Source organism: Brachyistius frenatus, unplaced genomic scaffold (genome assembly GCF_029030835.1).
Source record: "Brachyistius frenatus isolate BFR_SWC_R1_liver_20210118 unplaced genomic scaffold, ASM2903083v1 Contig_7, whole genome shotgun sequence".
NCBI lineage: Eukaryota > Metazoa > Chordata > Actinopteri > Embiotocidae > Brachyistius > Brachyistius frenatus.
In genome coordinates this window covers 4,607,758-4,622,500 of record NW_027210606.1, presented here as the reverse complement: position 1 = coordinate 4,622,500, position 14,743 = coordinate 4,607,758, and the positions used below count along the sequence as shown (strand labels likewise).

Here is a 14,743-nt window from a genome sequence, read left to right as displayed (position 1 = left end):
TTCACTAATTCTTATGGTGTCTTTCTCTGAAGTCACTCTTTCTTCATAGTTTTCTGGCGGCCCATGTGAAAATAATCCTGTCATTAATTAGAAAATAGGCCTCAAAAAGCCATGTTTTTGGAGTTTGGGTCGGTTTGATTGACAGGCCTGTGGGCGGGACGTAGTGTCCCTACTCAGATCAACCGCTCGCTCGTCCAAATATGATCACTTACGACTACAATGATCTCCTTTGTAACGGAAGTCTGGTTATTTGAAGTCTGCAGATGTGGAACACACACACAAATAATATACTCATAGTATAATCATACAAATAGGCACTAATACTCTGTGGTTTTCATAAAGAGGCTCAGCTAATGAATCAGAGCTTTGATCAATTCCTGCTACAACTGGTTATGTGGAATTATTACATTCAATATTTCAGTTGCAAAGGGATCCATTTTCTTTTTCCTGATCCCCGTCTCTCTGTTTCCTGTCTCTCTCATTTGGGTCTCCCTCTCCGTCCCCTCTATCTTTCCCTCTCTGTAATGAGGCTTCTGTATGCTTCTATAATTAAAACCCCAGTGTACAGACAGAGAGTGGCGTGATGGAAGGATGGACAGGAGGCTGAGTCATTGACTGTGTCAGTATGACAAGCGACTGCGTGCCTGTGTGGATGCTCTACTTGTTCCACCTAGTTGTGGATTTAATTGCCAGCGTGTTTTACAGCATGACGCTGATTAGAATGGATGCACATGCATGCGGCCTTGACTGAGCATTTTGCAGATGCACACCCACTCAAACTAAATTTGAATCCTCTTCCATTCACAAATAAAACGGTCAATAGACCAAAAAAAAAAAAAAGGTAACAAAAAGGTAGGCAGTGAGAGTGTTGTCCGGTCGCTAAGGAGGTGGACGAAAAGTCACACACGCTGGATGTAACGAGTTTCTAAAAATCAATGAAATGAACAAGTCGCTGCTGTGAAGGTAAAGAGGCCAGAAAACAAGAGAAAACGGGTTTGAGACTGACAAAAGCTATTTCCAGCTGGAAGTTACCAGTTCTGTTCTGTTCTGTGTTTGAGCCAGGAGAGTCTGGGAGGATAAAATGGACCCACAGGCACTTTTTATATCTTCCAACTGGCCCTCAGAGGTCCTGTAAGTGATTAAGATCTCATAGAAAAAGAAATAACTGTTGCTGTTAGCACCCAGCTGGATTATGATGAGCGTGGTCAGTTCATGCAAGATTCTTTACTAAAAGCAAACCGTCACTCTGTTCGTCTTTTTGAACACCAAAACAGCAACATCATCACGAACTCTTAAGAAGACTGGTTAGCGAGCGAAGGCAAGTTTTGATCGTACACACACCGTGTCATATCAATGCAGAGTAACGCCGCAAGAGTCGACTGACTCAATATTATACTTATACCCGTCCTCACTAATTCACAGGATGCTATGCTAACACTATGCACGCTGTACTCGTACACCAAAGTAAGACACTACTGTGCAGTGTCTCACTGGGGTTATCAAGTGGTCACCTCTCAGCAGCCGTCCCACACCCACCGTCCCTGCTCTACCTGCTTTACATCTAAACTAGTATGGCTTGTGCCGACATACTTTGGCCACTTTATCTTTGCTCAAAGAGTCGAGTTCAACTCATGACCACCACTATCATTTCTTCACCACCACAACCAGCGACAACCCAGCCAGTATGAATTGTGCCCACATACTTCGGCAGAGTTATTATGGTGATTTGGCTATCACACACATAAATGTTGATTCATACTATTAAATCTAAAATGGAGAAGGCTGCTAAAAGCTCTTGGTTTCTTATGGGACAGCTGGGTGAAGGTTGTAGTAATGAGATCATTTCAGTTTTATAGTGACAACGGGGCGCTTCAGCTCAAAACCTGTGAGTGTGTGTGCTGGTTTTTTGTGTGCGCATCAACGTGTCTTGCAGCGTGACTGGAGCAGATGCAGATGTTTTCTTTGTTGGAATTGAAGACCAGGTGCAGCGGTGTTTAACAGAACAAGCAGAGTGGGGTTTTGGATGCGTTGTTATTATGGAGAAAGTAGGAAGAAACGTAGCTGATGTACCACTGAGGCTGGCTCACGCTCCTCTCCAGACAAACACTCGGTAGGTAAACCCTCTCAACTCCCTGAAGAAAATTAAATGCACAGGCAGACACAAAAGGCACACGCGATGCTGAATGAGGTGTCAAGTGCACAGATAAGTAACATAGTGCTCGTGGTTTTAATGATCCTGTCAATCACACGTCTGTCGTTATCGGCCCTTTGCTATACACCCTGCAAACCAAGACTGCGTGCCTGTCAGTCAGTGAGCGTTGTAGTCCTGTTAAGTAACGTATCACATTTGATTACTTTTCAGGCAAATGTTTTAAAATGTATAATGAAGATGAAACGTTCTAGAATATAAAGTAATACATGATGAGTAGTTCGTGTAAACCTCCCATCAGAACTCAGCACTGATTACTGTCAAACCTTTAATAAAAACTCTTTAATAGAACTTGAATTTTGTTTAAAAGTTTTTGCTTTTATAGCACAACCACCAAAACATATCACAGGTATGTAGCTCACGACTGACTGCCGTGAAGACCGGGTTCCCATTGGTCATGAAATCTCTGGAATATCACATATATCTAGAATCACAAAATTATAAAACATCTATTCCAGACATGAAAAGTTAGAGGATTTGATCATTTTTTGAGACATTCTTTTTCTTTGTTGCGTGTTTAAATCTTAGCGACCTTTTATCAAAATATAATATTTTCAATGAAGTAATTTTCTACATTTCGCAGACAGACGACATTCTCGTGTGGTGAAAAGAACCAAAGCAGCAAAATCATTGTTGTATTTTCCATAATACACATTTTACACAAAAACATATACCAACATTTTGAATAGAAACTGCCATTCGATCACATATTTCTTATCACTAACTGTAACAGATTGCAGTTACATTTATTATGCAATGTAATTATGTAGCTCTGCTAAATGTAACTTACTCCCCAACATTGGTAGTGGTGCTTTATTTTGATACTCACCACTTTGTGAAAACACCGGAAGCTCCATGACGAGCCCAACTGGATACGCTGTTCGTACGCCGGCTTGTATCACCACAAACTGTTCAGAGTCAGGTTTTTTTTTTTTATAAACACTTTTGTCGAGGATCTCGAATATAAATGAAATATTATTGTGAATGCAAACAGTCTGATTGTCTCAGTGTGTCAGTGCTTCTCGCTGGGTGTAACAGGTTATTGGAGTAGCAGATGTTAATTTGAAGCAATGGTCGTGGAAGAGAAAAAGAGAGATTGAGGGGGGAAGTGGAGCTGGTGAATGATGGGGCAGGCCGGCATGGGAATGATTAGATGGAAGGAAGAGAAGAAAGATAAAGGATGGGTAAATAGGAGGAGAGATGATGAGGTGCTGAGGAAGGGGAATACGTTCCGTGGTGGAGTGAAGGCAGCAGAGAGAGAGAGAGAGAGAGTGAGTGTGTCAGTGGGTGCTTGACTTATGTTTTGTGTGTGTGTGTGTGTGTGTGTGTGTGTGTGTGTGTGTGTGTGTGTGTGTGTGTGTGTGTGTGTGTGTGTGTGTGTGTGTGTGTGTGTGTGTGTGTGTGTGTGTGTAGGTGTAGGTGTGAGCAATATGGATACAATTTTTCTGTCATGGTATACATTTTTGTGTTTTATGGAAGTTCAGTTGGAAAACGGATTGATTGTGCTTGTGGCTCAGCAGATAAAGCAGGTCGTTCACTCACTGAAGTGTTGGCTCCCTCTGTCCAACATGTCCAATCCACAACACTGATTGTTAGGCAACTGGTGTGTGTGTGTGTGTGTGTGTGTGTGTGTGTGTGTGTGTGTGTGTGTGTGTGTGTGTGTGTGTGTGTGTGTGTGTGTGTGTGTGTGTGCGTGTGTACGTGCGTGCGTGCGTGCGTGTGTGTGTGTGTGTGTGTGTGTGTGTGTGTGTGTGTGTGTGTGTTAACAGTGCTCCAGAGTCCAAGTATTTCCCTCATATTTGCTCCTAAAAAAGTTATGAGCGAACCATAAAAAATTATTTTGGAGCAGAGTGTTCGAGTAAAGATTACAACCTACTGTTATCTTTTGTTACAAACGATCAATGATTATTAAACGTGAGCAGAATCTAAAGCGCTAACATTTCCTCCAGCCTGCAGCTACTTACCTGCGTTTGCAGATACATTGACCACCAGCCCGCTTGCTCAATAGCAGAACACCAGAATGTTTTATTCTATTTTATTTTTTTGAACTTGCAGCCTTTGTTTTTAGTAGGCATGGGACAGTGTGGCATTTTAGTGGTTGCTAAGATATATATTAGTATATACACACACACACACACACTACAAAGTTGTACTGCAGAACCATTTCATCTGTGAAAATGCAGTTTCAATATTATAAAACCTGTTATAATGTTTCCAAAAGTATTTTCTGTGCTTCAGTGTAAAAAAAACAAAAAAACATCCAAAGGTTAAAAAAAAAAATCTCTTGCGATGTTTTATTTAAAGAGCTGTTTCTATTTTAGGGTTTTAATTAGCTGTGGAAGTTAGGGATGGCAATTTCAAGCAAAACTCCTATTCGAAATTCACTCTGCACTTTTCACTTTTTCTTTGAATATTTGCCACCTTCTGACGGGAGTAACGCATTACAGCTATGCGCCGCTAAAAACAGGGGAGATAAGGAAGAACGAAAGTCACATGTACTAATCGATTTTGGAGATTAAAACGACTATTCGAATATTCAAAATTCGTGACCCATCCCTAGCGGCAATGTTTAAAAAGCGATTTTCAGTCTGTCAGATTTTCAAAAGAATCTGTTTCAATGTTTTAAAAAGCTTTTTCAGTGTTTCAAGACCCATCTATAGTGTGTTGTCATTACTAGTGTAATCCACGTCCACAGTCCTTCACTAGTTTTCACATTATAACACACACACACACACACGCAGTATAAATATGTATCTAATGAATTGCCTGTTAATTAACTCTGTGTTACTTGAACATTTTTCACCGTGCTCCTAAATGTATTCATGTAGGAGCTCATGTTATTCTTGGAGAAAAAAAGAGAAGAGTCCTTGTGAGTGAGAGGCAGATTGAATGGGAGTCCAACTGTAAAGCACTTGGGACAAAAAACACAGAGCAGATGCTGTACATGTATTATGATTGACGATAACATATGATTATAAAATGCAGGGCTCACTGACATGTCATTTTGATCCAAATTGTATCATATTTGAAACTATCATGTAAACCTGGGTAGTGCGCAACAGCTCATGATTTGTACTCCAACAGGCTGTCTGACGTGCCGCGACCCTGTAACAAAACTAAACAAAATTCCTGTCATTTTGTTAACGCAAAACTTTTCTTTGGCCCCGTTAGCTGAGTGGTTCAGGCACATACCACACAGTCACACAGTTTTCCAATATTTCCTATCTCTCTCACTGTGAAATATTGAGGGTAAAGGTAAGGCCGGACATATACTTGTTTTCAACTACGCGTTCATGCGCATGATGGTGGCCTCGCATATCCTCCTTCTGTTTGGAGCGTTAGTTGTTTGCGTCCTTAGAAATGAACGCAATGTAAAATGCAATCTACAGATTACCGGTGATGTCTGAGACTGTTCTGTCTGTGCACGGCGGAAAATATGGAAGTGAGGACGGAGGGTGCCGTGTTTTGTCCACCTATGATGTCAGAATGAGCAATATAGTGTCCTCCTCCATTGTCCCGATGGTTATTGTTTACATAAGGCAAATTTAGGATGTTGTAATGGTATCATTGTTTTTTGGGTGCGCCCTCTGGTGGAGTCCTCCAGTACCATGTGGAGTACAGAGGCAAGTATGTGAGCAATAACATTCACAACGCAAACGCGTTGTTCAAAAGAAAGTATATCTCTGTTGGCTACTTTTAAACTGCAAGTGACAGTTTACAGACGAGTTTTTGCTTTAAAATTGATACAAACAGGAAAAGTATGAAATAGAAAGCTTTTTAAAGCTTTTTTTTCTATCTGAGCAAAAAGGACGGCAATATGTCTTCTGGTTTCCCTTCAATCGGTCTCTAACGCTCTCACTGGCAGTCTCAACTGGGTCACAACACTTTCCACACTAGAGGATTTGGACCCCCTGACAGTTCCCGATATTTAGCCTGCTTGATATATTTCTGATATCTGTCATGCCTCAGCGGGTCGCTCAGATTCGGTCTTTAAAAAGTTCAGGCAATCCCTTAGCGAACACAAAAGCAGCTGTCAAGGAACTGTTGTTTTTTTTGTGAAGCTAAACTCTTAAACTCACATAAACAAGAGGCCCTATAGCTCTGTCAGATGCACAGACCCTGTAATGCTTTATATACGCGTACCAGTAAACACAAATTAATATTTATGCTCAAGCACGTGTGTCCCAGTTGCTCTTTAGCTCCTGCATGTTCAGCTGACTCCGCTGTTTGAATGACCATCGTCTTCATTGGTTGAATCTTCGCCAAAGTACAGCCACGTTCCACATCTTTTACAAATTCACACACGCATTAGTGTGTGAGCGTGCATGTGTTTGTCCTCCTGCCCCCTGCGCTATCAGGCGTGGACGTAAAGCAGTGTTTTTATCTGGGCTTCAACACAAACAAAGCACTCGCAGAGAATTAGTGAAACAAGGAGAGATAAAGGAAGAGAGGGGCAATGAGGCCGAGCAGAGAAGACAGGAGGACAGGAAGGGATCAGGTACCGGAGAAAGTCAAAGAAAAAAGAGGCGAGCTAGTGTAAAACTCTGGGAGCTTTGAGGACAATAGAGATGGATCGGAAGGAATAACGAGAGGCAGAGTGTAAAAGTTGAAGATTGAGAGGGGATGCTGAAAACAGGAATAGATCAACAGGGCCTTTAATCCAAAAATAGTTTCCGCCCTTCTCCTCCTTCCTCCTCATCCCTACTTACCTCCCCACCACTCCCTCCTCCCCTGTTGGAGTGATTGAAGAAAAGAGGAGATGTGTGCAGCCGTCACGTGTCCTGCGCACACTCCCAGACAGCAGTGTGAGCATGTGGACATATTGTGGTCCACAGACAGACAGATGACGTCCATTACCAGGCCGTGCTGTCCGGAGCCGGGCGGAACAGCTGCAGCCAGATCGCACTGATCTATCACTGTTCTAATGAATCTGTTAGAGCCAGGCCCAACCAATCAATCTCTGAGCCACTTAATCAATTAAACCATTAATCAGACACAGACCCGAACTGTTCTTGGTCCCTTTGAGGAATCACTTTATATATATGCAGAGACATAAAGACACGGATGCAAAACTGTGCTTATGCATGCAGACACCGAGTCAGTCAGTGTAAAAATAAGATGTGGTTTTCTCTGTTGCAACAAGACAGAAACTAATTTGGCTTTGTTTGCATTTTCACAAGGAGTTACATACTCAGGAAAACATTTGCAGGCAAGAACAGAAGTGATTTGAGAACAATCAAAGCATTTAAGTGTTATAAAAGCATTATCTTCTTTCTTTTTTCTCTATTTTACTGCTGTAAAGTGACTATTTGGGGGGTTTGGATTCTGATAAAAAATAAATGTTTTTAAGGGGTCAAGTGTGTGGAAAGTAGTGATGGATATTTTGTAGTGTTTTCCTTTTATGATTGTTCATTACAATTATTGGTTGTTTCAATCTCATATTGTATTGGACCAGAGTTCAAGTTCTTCATTATTTACAGTTATTTAAATTAAAGATGAAAGTAGAATATGCGATCAAAATAATCTAAGGGAGATGAGCCTGATAAAGTCTTTGGTTGCTGTCTGCTTCAGACTGTGTAATATCAGTTTTGAGGCATGTCAGTCGGTGAAAGCCTGGTGGATCAGAGCTCTAAAATATAAATAAGAAACAAAATCAAAACAGCTCCAAGCAGAAATATTTGATCAAATCTTCTCATGGTTTAAATATTTCTCTAAACATAAAACAAAGCTTTATAAGGCCATGAAAACCAGCAGACAAGAGCAGCTGCAGAGTGTCTGTGGTCAATAATGTTGTGAGTCAGCAGTCAGTGGACGTGTCTCACACCACAATGGAGGTCCACTGCTTCTGACAAACAACCAAATATTTGATGGTGACCTTTGGTCTGGAAGGGGTCCAAACCTCCACATAATAAATGAGCCTTTACTGAAAATCAGTGATAGTGGCAATAATTGGAACGTGTTTCTGTTGAGAATGAGCTGCACACTGACGCAATCATGTTGTATACGAGGGGTTTCAAGGAGGTGTCCCAAAGGGGATCAACAAAATCTGTGAGTTTATGAGTGAGCGTTTTAGCCTTCAAGGAAGAACCAGAGGAAATGCCAGCACACGTTACCCTCCATTGATCTGTCATATTCTCTTTGGCCTCGTCCCTTCACTCACTGGCGTGTAGTAAGTGAATGGACGGTGTCAGAAGCAGAAGTTTCACAGGGGGGAGTGAATGTTCAGCTGGAATAGCACTTGTTTTTAAAGGAGCCACTTAACGTTCAGTATCCTCTTATAAATGAACCTTATTTACTCATGCTGAGGGTGTCCTCAGCTCTGTGCGCCCGAGAAGAGATAGCACAGAGGATTGTGACGACGGAGACAATGAAGAAGTAGCGTGAGATAAAGGATTACTCTGCAGCATTCTGGATGAAGAAGAAGGAAAAAGGGGATAACAACCTGATTTAGTGATGTTGCATCTCCTGATCCTATCTCTTGTGGCCCCTTCTCCACCTGGTGCTCCAACCTGAGGTGGTGGGTGCAAGACCGACACACACACACACACACACACACACACACACACACACACACACACACACACACACACACACACACACACACACACACACACACTGGCTTTTTGAGCAACACATTTTGAATTCAACTTCCCCCTGTCTGAAGGCCGTTAGACACCGACGGACTTTATTTCGAGCACATCAGTTCAATAAGTAGAGATCATTTGGAGTGGAAAACTATTTATTGAAGTGATGACAGTTTACCATGGTTGGACATGCAGAGTCCCTAGCTTTGTCGGTGTTGGTCGGCTCACCTGTATCATCAGATCTGAACCCAAAATATCTCCAAACTAAACTCCTCTCTGACTGGCTTCCTTCCTGTCTGTCCAGCTGTTTGCATCACGGCTGACTGATGTGCCCTGTGATACATCACGTTAAAGCCTCTCTTTGGCAGTGTTAAAGAAAGAAAAGCATTGGTTTGTGACAGTAAATAAGTGTACCACCTATTGCTGTACCACTTACTATCAGCTGTTGTACTACCAGATATCTATCATTTATTCTGACTTCTATTTAAACCTTTTTTTGTTGTTGTTGTTTTTAAACAACTGTCAGACATTGGCCTCGCTGCCGGCGTTAATAGTTTTGTTGTGAAATAGTCGTTGGCTAGTATTTGGCATTTTCATTTCATATATGCACCATGCCTGAAGTGTGGAAAGACCTTAAGACTTGTCTTTCATCCGTCTATTGCCTTTTAACATTCTTCATTTTAGAAGCTTCAGAAGCTTCTCTTTTTTTCCCCTCCATCACAGGAGCAAACTTGCAGAAGCAGCACTCTTCCACTGAATTGGAAATGATGTATCTTTTTATGCCATCATTAAGCTCTCAGTATGAACTGAACATCTGCATCTATCTCCCTTTCTCATCCCATGCCACTCTCATGCTTTATTCTGTCTTCTTCCCTGTATCCAATCTGTGGTCAGAGTTTTGATTGTTTATCAATTTTAACAGCTCATTTTCAATTTGTTTTTCTCATATCTGTGCTATTTTTTTTTTTTTTTTTTTTTTTAAATCTAGAGATTGATATGAGGTCATGTTTAACAAGGGATTGGTGGGTTTATATTACAATTGCACATTTGAATGCATGTATGTTTTTGGGAGCAAAAAAATTTAAGCCGTAAGTGATTGGGGGCGGGCGAGGGGGGGGGGTTGTATTCAGCATTAAAGAAAAGAAAGACGAGCAAAAACGAGAAGAGGAGGAAGGCCTGTTTATGCATCTGTTTTTTTCAGACAGTCAGCAAAAAGAATGTCACAACCTGGTGACATTTGGGATTCCATACAAAGATGATTGACACCAACTCTTACCTGTACGTGTGTGGGAGACTAGGCCGTGCGTACTGTGCGTTTGTGTGTGGGCATGATTGACATGGTAAATTGGAAAGGTCAACTGGTGCTAGCATTTACTACAGACAGGCAGACAGCAGGAAGATGTAACCTTCCCAGACTCCATGTTTATGGAGGGAAGGAAGAAGCTGAGCCAATGACGGGATTTGGCTCAAGTAGACTAAAGAAGAGTGTAGGGTTGTATGAAAGCCAAAATGTATAATGTAAACCTGCCCACTGCTGATAATATGCTGTGTATATATGATAGCGCTCCTCAATTTTGGTCAGATTTACAAAGTGAGACACACAACTGGGTATAAGTGGAGGAAGCATACAGAATAAGAAATTTTAGCATCTGGGTCAGTCAGGAGTTTCTCCGAGGTGTGAGGTCAACAGTTCAGCCAGCTTATTATTTTACTGGACGCAGCTCTGTGCGTGTGTGTGTGTGTGTGTGTGTGTGTGTGTGTGTGTGTGTGTGTGTGTGTGTGTGTGTGTGTGTGTGTGTGTGTGTGTGTGTGTGTGTGTGTGTGTGTGTGTGTGTGTGTGTGTGTATTTGGGTCCATGAGTCCTTGTGTTTTTCTGTATAAATGTGTCAGTACTGGAAATTGGAGTGTTACATTTGTATAGCCGCTGACATGAATTTCAAATAGGTGTGTGTGTGTGTGTGTGTGTGTGTGTGTGTGTGTGTGTGTGTGTGTGTGTGTGTGTGTGTGTGTGTGTGTGTGCGTGCGTGCGTGCGTGCGTGCGTGCGTGCGTGCGTGTGTGTGTGTGTGTGTGTTTTGAGCAGGAAAAAAAGAAGAGCGGGAGATTGACAGGGTAAATTGGAATGGAAAGGATTTTTAAGGTTGAACTCTGGGTTTAAAACAGCCAAGAGAGAGAAATAAAAGACCCAAACATGTTGCTAAAAAAGTATTCTTCTAGCTCAGGGAAATGTGACAGGGGATGTGGATGTGGGTGGATGGGGAGAGCGAAACGAGGCTGAGCAGGGGAATAGATTGGCACCAAGGGCGGAGGGGAGGAAGGAAGGAAGGCCCGGTGGGGCTGTTTGTGTGTTCGGGAAGGGCAGGTGTGTGTGTGTGTGTGTGTGTGTGTGTGTGTGTGTGTGTGTGTGTGTGTGTGTGTGTGTGTGTGTGTGTGTGTGTGTGTGTGTGTGTGTGTGTGTGTGTGTGTGTGAGTCATGGAGGGTTTCGGGGTGTTGCAACAAATACGTGACCCACAGCTGGGGCCAGAGAGGGTCAGTGCTCGCACATATCAGCTGGGAAGGCAACACAGTGAGACATGAAACACATAGCAGCAGCAACCTTTACAAACCAAAAGGAAAGGTACAGCACACAGGATTGGTTGTATTGAATAGCAGCACACATACTGTACTTATTCCCCATTGTACTGGAACACATAGACACCATGTTGTGCAACAGCAAACACACACACACAATGGCAGGTACACATAAAGGACATGGTGACCTGCTTGTTTGTGGGTCCTTCAGGCAACTGAATACACAACAATGCATTTATGAATACAAATCATCCCGAAGGCAGAGACAAATTTTCACATCACCTAAAACTGTCTTTTAAACACATCACATCAGTATCAGCCGTGACACCGAGTGGGGATCTGTTTTATTAAAGACAGGACCGAAACCACCTGTGCTGAAGAGTTAATCTCTGCTGTGAAATTCACATCAGTAATTACACTGATTAAGACAAGAAATTATCCAAAGCATTTCAAAGGCTTCTGAAAACAAGGAGAGATAGAAAAGTTACCGGCAAATGTGTTTAATGCTCTATGAACTTCAGATGCTTTGTTGTGTTGTGAAAACACACACACACACACACACACACACACACACACACACACACACACACACACACACACACACACACACACACACACACACACACACACACACACACACACACACACACACACGTCCTCGCTTGCGCTCTTTCACTTGTCCCCTGATGTCCCCTTTGTTACTCGGTTCCTGTTTGAAACTGAAGATGACTCAGAATGACACATCATTTGAATACACTCACAGTAGTGTGTGCCCTCCAGACCAAATCCTGCATATTCCTCTGTGTGTGTGTGTGTGTGTGTGTGTGTGTGTGTGTGTGTGTGTGTGTGTGTGTGTGTGTGTGTGTGTGTGTGTGTGTGTGTGTGTGTGTGTGTGTGTGTGTGTGTGTGTGTGTGTGTGTGTGTGTGTGTGTGTGTCTCCTGACCCCCTTTCAGACTCACCAAAATAATGGACTTACCAATACTGCTACTTGACAGCAGAAACTGCTCCAGTTAAACATCTTTCTTTGGGGTGTGTTCACAATAGGTCTGGTTGTTTTATTTTGTTCTGTTTTTGACACCAATGCCAGTGAAATACCAGACGGTTGTTACCAATATGAAAACACAACTTTTTTTCCATTATATGAAGATACACAGTCAGGGTCATAAATATTTGAACAGTGAGATAAGTCTTGTCATCTTGCCTCTGTGCGCCAGCACAATGGATTGGAAATGAAGGCATCAGTACATGTAGATATTCAGCTTTTATTTGAGGACTTTAACAAAAATATTGCATTAAACGTTCAGGAATTTCAGTTATTTCGTACATAATCCATTTGACTGTTGGACAGAAGCAAATGACAAAATATTGTACTAATAATAATTAAAAACCCTGACTGTATATAAATATGTAGTATATACCACTTTTTATTGCACATCTAACTGAGACTAATGTAGTCTAGAGCAGCTGTGCAATAAAACCTACCTTCAGGAAGGTTATGGCGCTTTTTGCTGAAACAGTTTTACACAGGTGGTAGTTCAAAGAATTAGATTGTGGTTCTGTTGAACTGTACTGCGTTACACAGAGAGGATTGTCTATTAATTAGTCTCCACTCACTGAACGTACAGAACTTTGCAAAAGCTTCAGGCTCTGAAACTGAAGAGGATGCTTTCAAAAAGAAGGCCATGAGTGGTTTTAATTTAGCAGTTAAGTGTAGTGAACCGAAAAACCTTAATCAAATCAATAGTATTTGTTGTGATGCCCTTTTGCCATCAGGTCATCTGGTGCTTGCACTCAGTTCGTCAGGCTATTTGGCAGATAGGTTGGTGCATCATATTTAAGAACTCGACGCAGTCTTGTGTGGATTTAGTCTTAGTTGCTTCTGTGTCCTCATGTAAGCCAATGCAGACAGTCATTTGGTACGCTGGAGTTTTTAAGTGTTGTTTACCTGTATTGCATTCTGCTAAGAGGTCTTTGCGATGTCAACACAAAAGGGTATTTAAGTCCCAAAAAAATCAAAAGGTACAAGTTTTGGCCGCAGTGTGCCTTTTTTTGTATGGTTGTTTGAACACCTATTTTGAGTCAAGTCGCCATCAAATCTTTATATTTGTTTTTATTTGAGGTGTTTCTAATATTTTGTACAGCCAATACGTGTGAGTATGTGTTGATTCAATAGTGTGCTGTCAATAAAAATACATTTAATTTAATGTAGGAATATAAATACCTCTCAGCATTAAGGATGGGCGTTTCACGACAACTTACAGTTTGATAATCGCTGGAAAGTATTCGACTATTAATTGACAATTAGATCTCCGCCACTGCACACACTGACACGCGCGCGCACACACACGCACACACGCACGCACGCACACACACACACACACACACACACACACACACACACACACACACACACACACACACACACACACACAGAGAGAGAAAGAGACTCACTCATGGCATAAACTTTAGCTAAACAATGCCATCATACTTCAAAAACCTCTGGCCACTGGTTATTGATCTGTGGGTGGACAACCTGCCTGGTGCTTTGCCCTCAAAAGACATGATATGCATCTTTACCTGGCGGAGATGGCACTGCACCTCATTTTTGTTTGCTTTGTTTTGTTTGTGGTTGTAGTCACTGCACTTCTCTTCTGTTTGAAACAGGCATCTAATCTGCCGAAGCAACAAACCTTTTACCGGAGCGTAATGGCACAAACAGCTTAGGGGTGCTTTACTGGCACCTTCTGGTAGTAGTAATGCATTACTTCCAGGAGCTGATAAAAATTAAAAAAAAAAATTAAAAAAAGGGAAATAAGATATGAAATAGTTGATTGTTTTTTGTTTTTTTTATAATTACTATTCGAACATTTTTAAATTATGACTCATCCCTACTTAGTATAATGCTTCCTTTGGCCGCTGGCCAAAAAAGCAGTCAGTAAATAACTACTATCAATAAAATACAGCTTAAACAAAAAATGTTGATTATTATTCTGAACAGTGGTTAGCATTGTCGCCTTACAAAAAACTTTCCGGGTTCGATTCCAGGCCTTTCTGTGCGGAGTTTGCATGTTCTCCCTGTGCCTGCGTGGGTTCTCTCCCGGTACTCCGGCTTCCTCCCACCATCCAAAGACATGCATCTCAGGTTAATTATTGGTTCTACAAATGTCCCTTAGGTGTGAATGAGAGCGTGAATGGTCTTTGTTTCCGTCTGTCTCTGTGTGGCCCTGTGATGGACTGGTGATCTGTCCAAGGTGGACCCTGCCTTCGCCCAATGTGAGCTGGGATAGACCTATCGCAGACTAAGCGAACTTTGCGCTGATGTGATATGTCAGAATCTAAATTAAGCCTCTGACGCACATTTTTCACCACAAACACACAC

The 14,743-nt window shown here is 41.9% G+C and overlaps 1 protein-coding gene across 1 annotated transcript in view; it reads left to right on the top strand.

Annotated features, from left to right (window-relative positions):
• The window catches only part of LOC138615833 (protein sidekick-1-like), a 242,936-nt gene that overhangs the window by 131,268 nt on the left and 96,925 nt on the right, over positions 1 to 14,743 (top strand). The gene's annotated exons all lie outside the window — the stretch shown is intronic.